General features: G+C 46.0%; 2 long non-coding RNA genes across 2 annotated transcripts; both read right to left on the bottom strand.

Annotated features, from left to right (window-relative positions):
- Positions 1–3264: 3264 nt before the first annotated feature.
- LOC144945439 (uncharacterized) lies at positions 3265–9539 on the bottom strand. The gene is made up of 6 exons (XR_013639659.1): positions 9488–9539; positions 8376–8457; positions 6792–6961; positions 5766–5826; positions 4513–4630; positions 3265–3516 (listed from the first exon to the last, which is right to left on the bottom strand). It is a non-coding gene; the product is annotated as an uncharacterized LOC144945439 (long non-coding RNA).
- LOC144945440 (uncharacterized) lies at positions 9540–11610 on the bottom strand. Its single transcript, XR_013639660.1, has 3 exons — positions 11533–11610; positions 10596–10730; positions 9540–9623 (listed from the first exon to the last, which is right to left on the bottom strand). It is a non-coding gene; the product is annotated as an uncharacterized LOC144945440 (long non-coding RNA).
- Positions 11611–13159: the final 1549 nt, after the last annotated feature.

Raw genomic sequence — 13159 nt, 5'->3', positions numbered from 1 at the left:
AGTTTAGATTATTACTCTTCTTCTTTTCCATGATAGGACTCGGGTTTTCATGCAAGACGAGTTCTATTGCATCCGGTGTGTTTTACAGGCAGATCTGAAATCTGTCAAACACCATTCTGCCGATAACCTAGGGTTTTGGGTTAGATCACGAAAATATAAATGTGTCGTTAAACCCAACACCACCCGAAACAGCTAATTAGTGAGGTTTGTCACGGAAACAAAACATGCCAATTTGTTACTAATGCAGCACACGATCTAACCCAAAACCTCTTATGGATAATATTGGTAGCGAAATCCTCCTGCGTGTTAAACCCATTCTGCCTCTTGCTTTTGTAGCAATGGAACTCTCACACGGGCTGCTGTGATATGTTTAGTTTTTGTTAATATTTTAGTTTCTTATTAGAGTTCAACAGGAGCCCGGTACTGAGCACAAACTGCGACGCGAGTGGGGGGGGGTGGGTGTACAAGAAACCAGAGGTGGGACAAAGTCATTGTTATGCAAGTCCAAGTCGAGTCGCAAGTCATCAAATTCATGACTCGAGTCTGACTCGAGTCCAAGTCACATGACTCGAGTCCACACCTCTGCAAGAAACTCGGCGGACCTCAGTTCCGAACTCTGTGCCCCTGGGTTTAAAGCAGGATGGGAGAGTGAGCTCGCCACCCGGGCCGCTGTGATTTAAACTTGTCGCTCCTCATTCCGCATGCACAATTGTTGTAGCCGCTTATGCGCGCGTCGTCTTAGAAGTTATTATCCTTTTGCTGTACAGTCTGTGTTTTGTCGTCAGGTGTTGAACTATGGCTCATTGCTATGTTAAGATGTGTTAAACCATCATTTTATCGTAGTAAAATTGTCAAAACCGATGTGGAATTGATTTTTTTGGTGATGCTGCTGCGTTGGTGGTGGTGCACATTGATGGTGGTGCACGGTGGCGGTGGCGCACGGTGGTGACGGTGCACATTGACGGTGGTGTACATTGGCGGTGGTGCACGGTGGCGGTGGTACACGGTGGCGGTGGTACACATTGACGCTGGTGTGCGGTGGCGCATGGTGGTGCACATATCACGGTGGTGCACAATGGAAGTCTCTGCCCCCTCTCTCGCATATCCTCAGTAGGCACGTTTTACTCCCAGTGTTTCACGACTGCTTCAACCATGCGGCTCGACCCGCTCAGGCAGCTCGAAATCTTCACGCTCCACCCATGACCGCGAGTCCCAAAGACGGCGGGCGCAGCGGCACCCAAATTCGCAAACACACTCACTCCCACCTCCTCCTCCGCTCGCTGAACACCGTGCGACCCACAATGCAAGTCGGCAAGAGGTTCCCCGACGCCGCACAGGCCACTCGCCACTCGCTGTTGGGGAGAATTAAACTGGCGCGCTGTCGCCTGTGCCTGTCGCGCCTTGGCCACGCTACGCCATCCTACCCAACACTCTTCTTACAACACCCGCTCAGAAGACACTGGTCGTGGATACACTGTTCATGATTTGTATTAAATCAGAAACTTTCGGGTTACACAATATGCCAATGGAACGCACGGTCAACACGAGCCTCTAACTTGTTTCAGGATACCACTAAGATTGCATCTCAAATGCACACGAGTCACGACCGGGTCTCGACATAGACACGGACGGGTGAGAGAATGCAATATTAGCTAACCTACTAAAGGCTCCGGTGGCAACTAACCACGAAAAACACTAGGTGCCGTGTGTTTCTTAGCATACAACACGGTTATCATGCGTCCATTTGCTGTCATCCGGACTCTCCTGGAGGTGGTCTCGTGGCAAACTCACTCTCGTCACAGGGGCCGGGGCTCCCAACTCACATCAGACTTTGGCCAAATCTCCTCCCCTCTGGGAAACCCTTGGCTGAGTTCGCACATTTGGCCGCCTGGGAAGAAAACCTCAGGGGAGAGGTCCGATTGTGAGGGGCCATTGATCAGGGCTAGTCCCCTGCGTGTGCGGTGTGTGATGATGGGCAGCAATCTTCCACTCCTCTTGGCTCGCACGGTCTTCTCCGCGCACTGCCGGCACCGGACGATTCCCCGAGTGCGTGACGAGTCCTCAGCGTCTCCGCCATCGCCTCTCCTGCCGTGCCATCGCCTCTCCTGCCGCTGGGATCCATGTCACGTAGCAGCTGCTAGGGGAACAACAAATTCGCAAGGCATGGGGTTAATTCCCCCCCCCCCACCCCGGCCCCCACACTCACTACCCTGTACTTCACTGCCTGGGCCTTCAGTCTCCTCGGCCCACACCGCAGCAGCAGTACGTCCGGATGAAGCAAAGAAGTGCCCGGAAGCCCTTCTTCACAAGTGGAAATCTCCGCCGGGACCCCTTCGCTTGCGTCGCCCTGGGGAAGGTGACGGCATCTTCCTTCCCCTCATCGCGATGATCCTCGCTGGGGCAAGGAACGGGCTCCCACCTGGCACAGAAACAAGGCGTCCCATCGTTACGCTCTTGAGTCCGGTACTCATCTCCATTGGCAACCTGAGGAAAGCGGCGGAGATTCTACAGTGCTATGGCAGGGCCAAGCTTTGTTCATTTTACGATACCCCAAAGGGATGATGGGGACTGTTGACACGTGAACGGTTATTTAACTCATAAGCTCTCAGTGGGATACAGTTGAATAAGTTTGTATTTATCATGGGCATAACTGCAATTGGCTGGAGGTTGGCTCAGAGGATGTTAGGAGATGAGGGATTATATCCATCAGTGGCTTGGGGACATTTATGTGTGTTTAAGTCATGTCAATGGAACAGTTCAATTTAAGTCAACGTAGATGTCTCATTCAAAACAGAAACCTAATCTCTTCAAATACAAAATAGTAATCTCATCGAATACAGAACCATTATCTCTTTGAGGTTATCTTAATATGGCTCAACAGTTTCCATTTATTTCCTATCGATCATAAATCAGTACCGCTCTGTGGGAGTCTACAACAGTTGTAGTACAGACAGGCGCCGTCTACAATCAACTATAATTTCTCAGTGTCCCCGCATTGGAGATGTAAATTTCCCTACGCCAGTTGAAGGGAGACTTTCACTGAATAACCCAGCCAGCCCAACACTTTCACCAAAGGTGCACTTGCACACAGAGACTCACTGTCGGCTCGTGGTCGACTCAATTTCTTCACCGCCGACGTTTTCAAGGAGGCCCTCCTGAGTGCCGCTCGACCTCTCGTCACGTTGCCCCTGGGCGTGGATTGATGTTGGTAGTGATAAGGAGATCACGTTCGTTTGCTCACAATTTGACTCTAGAGCAGTCATGTACGACTTCCATGTGTTGGTGGACGCCAGTAGAGACTGGACGGGTACCGGATCGGATGGTCCAGAAATCGTTCCGCAATTGCCAGGAGTGAGATAAGTTGTCTCGTGTGCGTCAGAAGGCGCTGGTGCTGTTGGGTCTAGGGATGGGCTCGTCAACACCGACTGAGGCTCCACAGCCGGGTCGGGTGAGGTGTCACGTATCCACTGATGATCCAGGGCCTGTTGGGGTGTGAGCCGCCGAATAGGATCCCATCTGGCAAGCGAATAAAAACCAAGGGAAAAAATATAAGGCCGGCAACATTTCTAAATTCTTTTTCAAATCTGGAGTGGGTGTGAGCTATCTTTACCCTCTGCCAAAGCAAATCTTGTATTCAATTTAAGGAGGTGCAAGGAAGATACATTTTTCCCTGAAAAGGTATAAAGCTGGCCAAGCTCAACCAGGTGAGCGCACTTTTTTCCAGCGAGTGTCAATAAGAAATCTGAATTTTAATGATTTACTCAGATATATGCAGTGGCGGCTTCCTGCAAAATCTCTCAGGGGGGGCAAATGTCTGGATGATTGATAAGGATAAGGTCCACCCATGCAATGGATAAATTAACAGCTTAAGCATGTAAAGGCAACTTCACTTCTTTAATATTAATGAAAAATAAAGTGACTCTTACAATACATCTTGTTTGTTTCTATACTCACTATTAAAACAAACCACTCAAGTTTCTTTTATTAAAGATTCCACTAGGTGGCGACAAATTATATTGTTGGATGAAACGTGCTTACGTATGATGACGTAAACACGTTAGGGCGAGCCCTCCCGGAAGCCATAGAGAATGCATTGCAGCGCCCCCGTTCGAAAAAAAACATCTTTGAATGTAAGTCTATGGGACCACACGGGGCGATTCTCAGCTGGAGGGAAATCGCCCAAAAAGAGGCGGTACTCCACAGAACGTAGCATGACGCTGATTGGACTATATCCAGAGGCACAGTGACGGCTAGCGTGACTCTGTGATTGAATGACATTGGTGGTGCGTCGCCCAATCGCCCTAATGAAGAAACCGCCCCTGGACATATGTATGTTGAATTTATTTCGCACCGTACGTAGCCAACCGTGCTAGTCGGAGGAGATTCGTTTTAAATCTAGATTCAAAGGCTCCATTGGCTTCCTAATAGCGGAAGGTAAGAGTGATGCGGTGACCATCTTCGTTTGATGGCTACCCAAAAGAGATGATGCGCAGTCAGTGATTTGTCTCTTACTCAAGGCATCTTTTGACAAAGTGGAGGAAATGAATATTTTCGATCCCAAGCAGTTTGTCGAGGGGGTCACTGCCAGGGGTGGTTTTCTTGCCGTTGGAATAAACGCCACCTTCATCATCTGTTTTCAGAGAGAAGAGAGAGAGAAAGAGAAGCAACAGGGGAATTAGTACTGGTGAAGCAGACTACAATACCTCTGATTATCACGGTCAGCTACGTACGGTGCGAAAGAGTCGTACTTCACGCACAAACTGAATGGCGCAAATCCAAATCCCGGGCTCCAGTTGACTCAGCTCAACATCCCTCGAGGCTGAACAGAGAGGAGCATCCTACCGTGGCAGGTCATCAGTGGGTTGTCCTGTGGAAAGCTTGGCGCCCGCGATAGTTTCATGTTGGACGTCCCACGATTGGCTTGGGGACTACCAACGGAGAGGAGCACTCCCCGATCCTCATTCGAACAGCAGCAGACGCTTTGCATTGAATTTCGATTTAAAGTTTTCGTGACTGCAGGGATTCATCTTCTTGGTTCTTTCGGTAAAGTCACGTAGAAGGGAAATAATAAAATAATAAAAATAAAACATAATAAAATACAATTCTCACGACGTTTCGGCCACAACGCAAGCAGCTGTCCTCAGGTGAAGAACAGGGCTGTCGGAAAGACGTCATTCGGACGCTGTCTTTCCGACAGCCCTGTTCTTCTACGTGACTTTACCGAAAAAACCAAGAAGCTTTGCATTGATATTTGCAGATAACCTCGCTTAATCAAAGGTGTGACAAGGAGTATTTCCATAACACAGTTGTCATGTAAGATAGCATGGCCGGCTCTACTGATAACCGCTGATAAGCATACACCTGACACACATTTGGCATTTACTTTATTGGCAATAATATTCAACGAGGCCACGTTTATATGTTTGAAAGACTAATGTCTGTAAATCGATGTAATGCGCATATTTAGCGCTGTTAGATGGCACCTAACTATGGCTTTTTCCCATACACTGTGCTATCTAAACGTGCTAATTTTTTAAAATCTCAAAATCAAGATGCACTTGCATTTGGAGACTCATGGGCCAAAAAAAACCCAGATTAACACAGAGCATAATATCGCTGGCTGCATGGCCATAGCTCGATGAAAAGTGACAGCAGAAGTAGCAACTCCCCTCCACTCACCATTGGAACCTCATTTGCCAGTAGCAAAATATGATAATTGTTTTTTTACCCTTTTATCTGGCAACAAAACTGACACCTCCACTCACCAATGTGAATAATCTTGACTTTCAAGGCTGTTATGATGTTCATTGGCGGAAGCCCCAGGACCTGTATATACACACACACACCACAGTGGCGATGAGTTGACGTGGGTGGGATCAGATGTAAATAAACACGTGATTACATACATCCGGTTGCCTACGACCAAATCACCCCTGAAACGTTCACTATCATCAGATCTCAGAAATGCAGCCGGGTTTAGCCTGGATAGTGCTTGGATAGGGTGACCACTACACAGACAAGATTGTTGCAGGTGGTTGCGGGTCTACGTGGTGTATATTACAGCGTAGTGCATCAATATAACCTGAACCCTATGACTGCTCAGGGTGTGTGTGTGAGTCTGGAAATAATGAGCCCTAATCCCAATTCTACTGACATCTGGCCACGCGATAACGATGTCAATTCTGCACCTGTGTACGAGCAGAAGCAGGACGTATTTACCAGGGGAATTAGCCCGGTGTAAGGTTGTCACCTCTGGAGGTGCAAAAAATTGGGACGTATAATAAAAATATATATCATGAAACCCGATGGATGAGATGCGTACTACATAAATGCATGATTTTGCAACTCACAAAACCCACGAGCCCAAAGGTAACCCTAACCCAGAGAACAATAATTATTATAATTAAAAGGAATATTATAATTAATGATATGACATTTGTTTACCCAAAAAAGCCTCAGTCTCTTGACTAGTTCACGGGAGGTCCCTGCAAGTTTTCGGCAGGAGACGATGGTTGTTATGTACAACTTAAAAAATGTAGTGATTTGTGGGTAATTTTTCAACTTTGGAAAATTTGGACCATCGCGCAGAACGACGTTGGGACTCTGCAAGATTACAACCGTACACTTAATTGCGCAGAAATGTGTTTGCCATTCCTACTGTTAAACGTGCCATCGCCCACCATCAACTAAAACAATGCTCTCGTTGATTGCAGGGTTTATGGTTGGTTAGATCTCTAAATGATATCTATTTGTCCATGCTGAGGTTTTTTGTTATCCTGTTCTTCACGTACCTGTATGATGCGCCCAACGTGAAATATTTGCTTTTTCCTGAATAGTCGTTTCCCCGTGGCCAGCTCTGCTGCGATGCAACCCAGAGACCACATGTCCACTGAGCACGTGACCGGGAGATGGAGGTACATCTCCGGGGCCATGTAACCCTTGGTGCCGCGGTGCATAAAGACTGCTCGCCACACACAAACAAAAAGGTTCATCTTCCGGATAGCTTTAACAGACTGGTGGGTTAGCCGCTGTTAGCGAGCACCTATTACGGTCAGCACGGCGTCTGAGGTGGGTTTTAGAGGCCCGGGGCAGGGATGAGAGCCGAGTTAGCCGGGGTGTAGGCATCACAGTCCCCTGGGGAGTTATAGGCTAGGGGAGTTTGGTTCGGCGTAAGCCCTCAATAAACTTGGCGTGAGCCCCTGACGGAACCTGCCTCGGAGTCGTACATTGCGCCGCTACAATTGCAATAGACACCCACATCAACGTGCACGTAGAATTTCCACCATTGGCTCAGAACCAACAACGGGCATGATGCTCCTGCTGTTGTGGAGTGACTCATGCAGCCAGCTATGGCTGCAGGGTTTTGATAGTACATGTTGTTTATGCCATTTATTGTGATTTCGAAAATTGTATTGGTTTAGCCTTGTTTGTTTTTGTTGTAGTACAGAGTTAGACTGATGGCCTTAATCTAAGTTGTTTTGTGGTTGTTGTTGTTTGACTTGCATCCCACTGGGATTTTTGCACAGCGTTGGTGTACAGTGTTTTTTCTGCAATATTTTGCTGTCTCTTCTTGGATTTTCTGTTTGCACTCAGTCACATATTCACTTTAAGATGTTTTTTGTTCATGTTTTTGTTTTTTGTTTGTTGCGGTTGCACCCAATTCAAGAGCCGAATGGCTCACAGGGCTACACCTAATAAATGAACTTGAAACTTGAAACTTGAACTTGAGTGCCACCTCATGTTGAGACATAGACGAATGATTTAAGCCTAAGGAATCTGATGAGCGATGAAGCCCTTCAACACACGTGTCCAGCCCAAAGCTGATCAGCAATGGCAGAAATTTTCCGTGCAGAGAAATGTGCGTAGATAAATTAAACAATAATACATAAACTCGAACAAAACAACAGAACATAGAAAAATATATATTTAAAACTTACTTTGACTGTTAGAACAAATGTTGTATGTGAGCACCTATTGTGTAGCACACAGAACTGTAGCAGCTACTGTTCCAAGTTTACTTAGGTCAGACCTATTCAATACCAACTGCGAGTGTTGTGCATAGCAAAGAAATGACCTGGACGACTGGAAGTTAGGTCTAGTTCAAATCACTGTTCCACCACTATCCCCCCCCACACTCAAATAAGCACAACAACAACCGCCATTAGCTACTTAGTGGCGGTGACATCACCACGGCGCTTGTGCCAGGCTATGTACACTTTAAGGCCACGTCAAGTGTCAAACGCCCGTTGGCAGCAGGTCACGGGACAGACCCTGCAGGTGCCATGGGTTGACTGACTGAGATGACTGGCAATGCACCACCTGTGCCACACACACACACGTAAAACAAGTGCACACCCACAGGCGAGCTCACTTACAACGGGGACGCTCTCGAACGCTGAGGCCAAAATCGGCGAGTCTGACATCGCCGGTGTCATGGTCTTTGACGAGGATGTTTTCCTGGAGAAGACAAAGGAGGAGTGCTCATTAAAAATCAGTCCTGGGTGTGCCACTCTACTTCAGTGCTCACACCAATCGGTAATGCGTTTAATAACGAGCTTTTACTTTTTTTTATCGTGAATTTGTTTTGCTCAATTCAACACTTTGTTTAACATTGCAAGTCACAGTTTTGCTTCAATTTAACACGTAGGCTTTCGCAAACTAATATTCACCGGTGTGCTGAAGTAGTAACTAATTGGCACGTTTTGTTCATGTGACAAACATCACTAATTGGCTGTCTGGAGGAGGTGGGTTAACGACATTTATATTCATGTGATATAACCCAAAAACCTTTATGAGTTATTGCTTTGAGCATTGTCATTGTAATGCAACTTCCAATAATCCCAATGTTTATAGCAAGTAGATGTACATAAAATCCTAGATTAAAGCAACTCTTGGATTTCAAAAGCATATGTTTAAATATATATATATATTTATGTTTGTGTACGTTCATGATTGTTGTAAACAAGTGTTAGCATTCTGCAATGGCACTTTCAGTTGCTGCCTCTTGACTTAATGACATGGCTCATAGATAAAGCGTTTTAATACTGGTAGGAACCTCCTGGTTACACCAGCCCACAGGGGATTATTGTGTCCGTCGTGCAGGGAGGGGCTGGGTGGGGAGGGAGGGGCTTGGTGGGGAGGGGAGGGTGGGGAGGGGCTGGGTGGGGAGGGTGGGGAGGGGAGGGGCTGGGTGGGGAGGGGCTGGTCACCCCGTGGTGCCCTTATAAAACGCAACGTTTAACCTACTCACGCCGGCTTGTGCCCGCCATCACAGTCGGGCATATTTGCGGAATACACCACGCCGCCGTTGACCCTGGCCATTGACCGAGCAACCCAACGTTCCTACCAGCTCCCACCGCAGGAATGTGTTACTTTATCATTCAATCACGAGGGAGTCGTATTTGGCATCAACTGCCTCATAGGCAATACAAACAGACAAATCAATGAACGCATGAACGAAGCAGGAGGATGTTGATATTCTACTTACTGGCTTCAGATCTCCGTGAATGATCGCCTCACGCTTGAGTTTCACCAGGGCCCTCAGAATGGACCTCATGTAGAGCCTGATTTTGGGTAAATCAACCTTGCAGGTGATTGAGAGTTCCTCTTTCAGGTTTCCTCCTCTGCAAGACAGCACAATATCAACGGTTACATCCCTTCTTCTTCTTCATGGCCACTGCGTAGGGTTGGCTCCATGTACAGGACTCGCGGTTTGACTGCGGCTCGGGATTTTCCCGATACCAAATCTAATTGTAATCTCTCCCAGGGGAATATGATCTTGGCTAACCAAAAAAACTAATTTTTTATTTTACCAGGTAAGGCCCACTGAGCTATATAGCTCTTTTTCAGACGCGACCTGGCCACAAACGATAGTGCAAACAAGTGACTTATCATCGTGTTTCTAAATGTGGAGAGAAAAACCGGAGGACCTGGGGAAAAATTCACACGACCGCGGGTACAACATCCAAACTCCAAATATACAGCAGCAGGCGTCAAGGTCGGGATCGAACCCACGAGCTCGTGTATATCACGCGAGGTAGTAAACATCTCGCCACCGTGGTGCCCCTTAAAATGAGGCTCTTAACAAATATTCCACACACAGATGGCCCAGTGGTGGGCAGCAACTTCATTTACAGCGAACAAGTGCTACCATTGACCGTAAGTATAAATGATAATAAAGGCAGATTCCTTGTATTAATGTGCTGTAACCAACTCAATATTGTATGTTGAACTTCTCTCGCATCGTACGTAGCCAACCGTGCTAATCAGAGGTGCGGGGGAAGGACAACAAACTAAACACAACAACCACAACAACAATCCGTTCAAACCACGCTCACTGGTGTGGGGAAATATGGGGCGGGGGAAACTTTAGAGGTTTTTTTTTTATTTTGCTATATTTTAAAAAGCCCACGCAGCTCAAAGGCATCTAGTCAAGCAAAAAAGTGCCAAAAATAGTTACGTGCAAAGAAGGAGCTGCATGTGTATTGTTTTATATTACATGAGATACCAAAAGTAACAATAAAGCATTGAGATGAAGCGACCAGTGCACACAATCACACGAATGCAACTGCCTAAACGGATGCAATTCTACTCACAAGACAAGTTCAAGAACCATATTATAGTGGCCCCTGAATCTGAAGGTTTGAAGGAGTCTGATGATGTTATTGCCGTCCACCGACTTCAAGACATTTAGGATTTCCCTTTCCGAGTTGTACGTATTATGCACGATGCTGTGGAGAGAAAGCACGAATGAGTCTCACCACATTCTTAGCGCTCGCACATTAAAAAAAGGCAGAGTGACACGTGAAGGCCCGATATGGCTCAGTCAATCGAGCATCGGTCAAGGCTGTGAGCGCTCAATCCCGGTTAACGTCGTTTGGCAGAGACGTTGTCAGTTTGTTGTTACACGAGAGAGTGACCGAGTGCCCCATCATCACGGCAAGGTGGCAGTTACGCTATCGGATCAGCGACTCCAAGTCAAAACGCTGTATCCGCTCAAACTACCAATTGGGCAGCACTCATACCCATCGGGGGGGGGCCCTCAGATCGAAATTCCCAAAAAATTACAGGTACCACAGATATAAAAGGTGGTCGCATAATACAAACAGTTTCTAATGATGTTTGAGCTATAATTCTATTCGGAGAGGGAACATCAGCTTCTGATCACTATTTAGATCAGTGGCTCTTAAGCTGGGGGTAAACGCACCCTCTAGGGTTGCGAGATGCCCTTTCTGGGGGTGCAGGACATGCCAGATGTTTTTAGAAGGTAAATCGTCGATACACAAATTAAGCACAGGCATGTAAGTACAACTACTTTGTTTCATCAAGCCTATGTATCTATTAGCATTATATATTTTTTCACGATTGAGACTCAAATGAGTGCAAGGCTGCAGTAAAGGTTAAGAACCACCGATTGATATGATACAGCATTGCCTATGCTACATACAGTCTACACAACGCAAGTTAGTATTCTCAGAAGTTACTTTTCTTTTCACAAATCCAGATATAGGTGTAGCTGTTGTCCAAACTCACCTTGATTCATGCTTGAACATTTTCAGAGCCACTTGCTGTTTCGTTTTATGATCCAGGCACTGGAGCACCTGGCCATAACCTCCCATTCCAAGTACCTTCAGTACTTGGTACCTATATGCCAGATGCTCATCCATGACCTGCAACAAGATTACAGAAGAGTTTGGTTGACACACGGTTCAATCGTTCGGTCAGTTTAATAACAAATTAGCACTCATACTCTTTGGTTCTTTCGGTAAAGTCACGGTAAAGTCACCTATGTGACCTACGTGACTTTACCGAAAGAACCAGAGTATGGATTCCTGCAGTCACGAAAGCTTCAAATCAAAATTAGCACTCATTTAACCAGAGCTCAATCACTGCTCACGTTTATATTGCCAATTAAATCCATGAATGGTTTTGGAACCACTATTTCTGTTTGCCCATCTGTCTATCAGCACTGTAGCAGCTTTAATCCTTAACCAAACTTGATGGGACATATATATAAACATTTTTCAGGCTACATAAAAGATCCCGAGTGTTGCGCAGAAAGATTTGTCACCTTGAAAGAAACTGCGGCCATTAGGGCCACCTGAAATGGGGGAAATGTGAATGACCTTGGCATAAAGCCCCCAGTAATTCCGTATGATGATAACAATCCAAAAACTACGATTTTAGTTTGTTTTTATTTTGAACACCCCAAAATACGCATTGTGATTTAAGGTTGAGGTTAAAAAAACACAATTGGTCTGTAGAATTGCAGCAGCCATCCATTATATTAATGCGAAAGTGTAAAGGGGATAACAGAGAGAATATCGTGCAAATATAAATAATTAAAATGTTATAATACAAATGATAGTTTAAAATCACGAAACGTAATAAAAATATTTAATCACGAAACTGTATTTGGCGCAGTTTAATCACGTGACACTTTTATGAATTCGTTGTGTGGGCTGGAGGGTTTACGACACACATTTATACACCCAAATCAATCAATTATGAATCGTATGATTATCATTGTTTGCCCTGCAAGCTGAGCAAGGCTAAAGTGAAAAAAACAGCACATATTCAGCATTCATTGCTGACCAGCTGAGGCCATCAAGCCTGCTATATACAAGAATCTAGTTTTATCACAGACGACTTCCCTGGTTTCAAACCGAAGACCTTACAGATTCTGGCTAAGTGCATTGACAGACATGATTTATCAAAGCCACCTCGCACCTCAATGGACACATTCAGGGTGGTGGCATGGCCTGGTGGAAGCGCATTCGCCACATGTCACAGAGGATCACGATTGACGTCACCTTCATCATCTGTTTTTCCTGAATATTACTGAGGTTGTCGCGATTGTTACTGCTGGTACAGTAACCATTTTTTTTACACGTGCTGTGTCAGGTTCACAGTGAACGATGTCATTCGCATAGGGAAGGTGTCAGGGTCCAAAGTTGCCAAATTTACAAAAATACCCATAAATGACTCAATTGGCATTATACCGTTCCAGGATTCAACACTCTGACAAGCATTAGCAACGGCATTAAGCGCGTTGTGTGTAAGGGTTGTCGCATTTGCATTGAGATGAGAACTGGTTAGAAAGCACGTGGGGCATGTTGAAGGGCAGTACCGGTATGTAGTGGTTATTTTCATCATCGTA

This window comes from Lampetra fluviatilis, chromosome 37 (assembly GCF_964198595.1).
Source record: "Lampetra fluviatilis chromosome 37, kcLamFluv1.1, whole genome shotgun sequence".
Taxonomy (NCBI): Eukaryota; Metazoa; Chordata; class Hyperoartia; order Petromyzontiformes; family Petromyzontidae; genus Lampetra; species Lampetra fluviatilis.
This window is presented reverse-complemented; position numbering and strand designations above follow the sequence as displayed.